This window comes from Sinocyclocheilus rhinocerous, unplaced genomic scaffold (assembly GCF_001515625.1).
Source record: "Sinocyclocheilus rhinocerous isolate Xijiao unplaced genomic scaffold, SAMN03320098_v1.1 scaffold304, whole genome shotgun sequence".
In the NCBI taxonomy this organism is placed as follows: Eukaryota; Metazoa; Chordata; class Actinopteri; order Cypriniformes; family Cyprinidae; genus Sinocyclocheilus; species Sinocyclocheilus rhinocerous.
Genome location: NW_015659941.1, coordinates 905,441 through 910,785, shown reverse-complemented (window position 1 = coordinate 910,785; position 5,345 = coordinate 905,441). Strand labels below are relative to the sequence as shown.

The window sequence follows — 5,345 nt, the reverse complement described above, 5'->3', positions numbered from 1 at the left end:
GGGGGGGGGGGGGGGTAAAATGTGTGACATGTGTGATGACAATGTGACATGTATTTTAAACAGTGCAAGAAGCATTCAGAATTAAGTTTAATTTTACGGCAGTACTGTACTATGCTGTTTTATTTTTAAATGTGGTCGCAATTACAAATTTTCACGGACGAAATCCAGTAATTTCAGTAGAATTCCCCAGACAGATTTCGCAACGGGTTCAAGCTAGTAGTCACTCGAATTCGTTTACCAACAGAAAGCTGCTTGCTTTGGTATTTCTTAAGGCTTTGTTTGAAAGTGACTTCTGTGAGCTGTGCTTCTTACATCGATACACTATTAACAATAGACTAATTTAGTTAATGTGAACGTTTTGCATGTTGTGATTTTGCAACGTCAACGTATCAGATTGTTACAGTGGAGACCATTTGAACTGTTTTTTTAAGGCTCAACTTCACATTTAGTTGCTTAGAAACATAATGGGTTTTCCAAATGAGCTGTCAGGATGAAGACTGAACTCTAGGACTTTTACAGAGATATGATGATGATGAAGACTCCAATAGTCAAACTCCATAAAACATAATCACACTCTGAGCGCAGTAAAACACACTACAGGCACACACACAGAAACACAGGCTACTTCATAATTTTCATTTGACTGTCTTATGTTTAACCCAGAGATGGTGAAAACAGCGGCTGAAGTCATCCGTCTGACGCATAGAAAAACACTTAAAAAATGGTCTAGCCAGAGGCTTACTTTAAAAAAGAGACCCACATCGCATTGATCTGGCTATTAAACTATTCTAACTCTAATTTAGGTATTAATAGTGTGCCGAAACACTTAATAATATTCATAAGGCTGGGTTTGCCTTGCAGGCACCTGCTGCGACTCTCTGGAAACGGAGATGATGACTTGCGATCTAAATATACCTTCAGGAGAAATCTTTAAGCATACATTATTAAAACATGAGCCTCATTTATTTTAGTTGCTTTAATCAATGCAGCAGACATTGGCTGCAATACATTTGAAATGTAGTCTGAAATGAGAGTTTAAACATAGCAGTTTCTTTTGGGGACAGCAGATGGCAGACTTGTCCCAAACCTGTGGTTAAAGCAGAGCGGGTACAGTGCATAGCATTTCCCCCAAAAATAAACAGCTTTTCAGTAGTTTATATAAGTGATATTAATATTTCCCCCCTTTGTTTTAAGTTATGACTTGGTGCTTGGTTGATAAGTTTTTTAATTTCAGCTCAGTTTCTCAGTTTACAGCTTACTGATGTTAGTATGTAAGGAGTGTTTTTTTTTTGTTTTGCATACATTACTTACTGTTTGCTTCTTATGCTGTTTGCTTTATACATTTAAAAAGTAGTGTATGGTACAGTACTAAACTTAAAAACAGTGCTACACTGTTGTCACAAGGCCTCACTACACTCTTAAAAATAAAGGTGCTTCACGATGCCATAGAAGAACCTTTTTGTCTAAATGGTTCCATAAAGAACCTTTAATATCTGAAGAACCTTTCTGTTTCACAAAAGCTTATTTGTGGCGAAAGAAGGTTCTTTATATTACAAAAAGGTAAGAAAGAGATGGTTCTTTAAAGAACCTTTGACTGAATGGTTCTTTGTGGAACCAAAAATGGTTCTTCTATGGCATCGCTTGAAGAACCTTTTGAAGCACCTTTATTTTTAAGAGTGTATGGTGAATGTTTAATCCAGTGATTGGTGTACAGTCATCTCAGAAATGGTTATTTTGCATTTTTAATCTAATTTCATGTAACGTATGTGTCTTAACTTTTTGAAGTCTGAAAAAAAAAAAGCAAATAAAAAAAGATAGCTGTTGACTATCACGAGAGCTATATCTCAATTTACCTACATATACCATGCAAGTTTTGGGACAGGCTGCATTTAAAAGTTAATGAGATAACACATCTTAACATAAAAGTTCACCATGTAATTGCAGATGAAATAAATATTTTGTCATCTGGTTAGATATTGATTATTAATCCCTAAAACCCCTTTATCTAAACCTGACTTTCCTAATCGTCTGTCTCACTTGAATGCCATGTTTGTATTTTTTTAACACATTTTATTTGTGTTTGTAGTTCTGAACCAAATCTTCCTTCAAAGATGTCGGTTGTGGTCAATATTAGCCATTGTAGTGTGCATGAATCTGCACTTAGTAGTAGACCATCCAGGTACCTTAGGAATACTTATTTCAACATACTATAGTTTAGGACACACAAATACTAATTTCAAATACTGTTTAGGGCAGGTCGTACGTGAGTTGCGAAACAGCATAGTTCTAGTTGAATACATTGCATTGTGGGATACTGTTCTGAGCAGTGTGTTATGTTGTATACTGCACATTTTGGCTAATGGTATGTGCAAAAACATAAAGGTGGTTAAATAGTTGCATGAAAGAAAATACCAATCATAATTTAGTTTGCAAATATTACAGTGGCATCATTCCTGTGAGTTATATTTTGAATGTTTGAAAAGTTCATGAATGTTGGTCAAAAGGGAGATCTTCAGATTTTAAATTTCTCAAAAATATGAATATAGACTGCTCACCTTTGACTGATTATCTGTCAGACTTGTGTCTTTATGGAAGTTGTTCAAGTTGAATTAACTGCACAACAAACCCTAACCATAATGCTTGAGGAACATCAAAAAGCCTTTCAAGATCTGTAGAAATGTCTGTGTGTTTTGAGAAAGTGTGATTTAGTATTTGAGCAGTAGTGAGTTGGAAAGATATCGAAAAAGAGAAACCGGATGAGGCGTGGCGGCTCATTATCCCATTCCTATACATTTAACCAAGCCAATTAAAAATAATGAGATTCTTAATGAACTCTTCTCATCACTCTTTAACTTTACTGTCAGTCTAAAACCCTTTCATTTAATTCAGCCGTCCTTGAAACTTGAAGAGTCCTTCACTGTTTTACACACGCACACACACACACACACACACACACCTGATCGCTCTTCAGTTCGTGAGCTTTGAACAGCAGGTTTGTGAAGTGTTTCTGTCTGAATGCTGGTGATGTTAGCCTGTTTTTGTTCTTTTCAGTATTCACTGGGTTTATCAGAGTTTAGAGGGACAATGACGTATGAGTGACTAGAACTTTGGCTCTTTCTCTGTATTTTCACATTACTTCACATTCCATTGTCATACTCGCATGTAAATAGCATAAAGCAATCCTGCCTGCAATATATCTACTGTAGTATAAAGAGTACAATATTGAGTTAAATGCGTTTACATTTATGCATTTAGCAGATGCTTGCTTTCAAAAGAGAAACAAAAGCAAACTGTCAAAGAGCCAACAATATCTGGATAATAAATAGTACATTTTTGATTAAATTTAACTATATACTGTATATGTATCACCACCTTTGATTATTGAATGATGTAAAAGTATACATACAAACTATATTTTTTGTTTGAGTATTTTGAAGCCCGTTTCTTCCATATTACAAAAAAAAAAAAAAGTTTTTGAAAATTGTAATTATTGGATAAAGTCAAAATGATGACAACGTCTATGAGATAGTACGTCATAATTTTGGCTTTTTAAGTCATAAGTGTATGGTAAAATAAAAAAATAATTGCATAAGTATGACAAATTTTGCTTGTCCAAATCATTTTGGTAAACCATTATTATTAATTATGACATAGCTGGCAATTATTTTTATTTCAAAATTGTGACTTTTATTTTACAAGTTTGACTTTTTATCTCATAGTTATGACTTATTTCAAAATGATTATGAAACATGTTTTTTTTTTCTTATGTGATGGAATTTGACTTCTATAATTTTGCGACATGCTCAAAGAAAAAAATATGGAGAGAAACACATACAATATTGAAAAGTATTCATATATATGGTTACGTTTAATAATATTTACAATCCAAACATTGTTGTTGCATATATTATTCTCTGTGAATAAAACATGTAATGCTGCCTGAATTTGACCAAAAGAAGGTATATTAGATAGCAAGATAATTAGCCCTTGTGAGATCTAAAATGTGCAGAAAGAGGCTTTAATATACCCCAGTAACATTTCAAATGAATCAGTTATCGTATTTAACAAATTTAGAGAGCTGACTTTGGTGTAATGGTTTGCGTCTGCTGTAGTATTTCAGATCTGAACACACTGGCACACAGTAGTCTACATCACTTAGGTTGGCGTCTCATTTGGGTTTGCAATGCAGCGGTTGGCATCGTTTGTATTTAATTTACCTGCCATGCCTTTGCCAGTGTTTGCTATAGGTATAATCAGTGTGAGGTAGATGACGTGGCAGAGATCCGTGTTTGTGTGGCTTGGCAGCACTGAGTGTAAATCTCTAGAGCTCGAGGAGGGCAGCCTGTGATTTTCTCCATTGGTTTGGCATCACTCTTATGAAATGTTGTCATTATGTTTTAAGCTCCTGATGCTGTTTAGATGTCAAATTTACCTTTTTTACAACTTGAAATGTCAGGTTGAAATCTCATGAGGGAACCCTCAAGTAACCCTGGTTATTCTTTGACTTTTTGAAGTTTGTGTCATATTTCTTGTCTTTTTTTTTATAGGGTTCCCATTAAAAATCTACTAGGTAATATCCTAATATGTTCGGCTGTAAAATATTTCATTGGCTAGAAAATGACCCTTCAATTTTTTAGCAAGAGATCAGTTGCTCTCGTAAATGCAATCACTATAAAATGATTAAAAAAAAATCTTTATCCAGTAATCACAAATGAAGTGTGGGAACCCTGGTTTTAGCTCACTGCTTCAGTTGCTAACTAGTGTGGTCTCACTCCAGGTGGTCCATGTTCTATCATTGAGAGAGAAAAAAGAAGAAAAAAGCTCCAAACTGGGAGGCACTATAGTCAGAGCCCCGGATAAGACTGGGAGGATGGTTACCATAGAAACAATGCTCCTCTTCTTTATTCCGTTTTGTGTCATCTGTATTCCTGAGACAGATTGTAGAATTGAGCCGCGTCCTCCCGTTCTCTGCTCTGTCAGGAATGGATAGTGTTACAAGCTTTTTACTGTTGCTATATTGATGCTGTTTTTATTGCCACCTGTTTGGGTGCAAGATTTCTTAACAAAATCAAGCTAAACACGTAACTGTGGTGACGGAATCCAATTAAAGCCAGCTTCGGATGCTTTCTAGCTGGTCAATGGCTGTAATTTCTGATTATTAGTAATGTTGGTAAATGAGAGCTAGATTAAGTGCTATTTTTTTTTAAATATATCTAATTTTTTAATGACTTTTTAGTTCTGTTTTTTTATTATTATTTATGAACAGCAACAAACCATCTACAATGTTCCAAAAATCCATCTCAAACATGTTGACTCAAACATGTTTATTTTTATTTATTTATTTA

At 34.6% G+C, this 5,345-nt stretch overlaps 1 long non-coding RNA gene across 1 annotated transcript in view; it reads right to left on the bottom strand.

Annotated features, from left to right (window-relative positions):
- LOC107724619 (uncharacterized) overlaps window positions 1–5,345 on the bottom strand; it is a 19,075-nt gene that overhangs the window by 7,631 nt on the left and 6,099 nt on the right. The gene's annotated exons all lie outside the window — the stretch shown is intronic.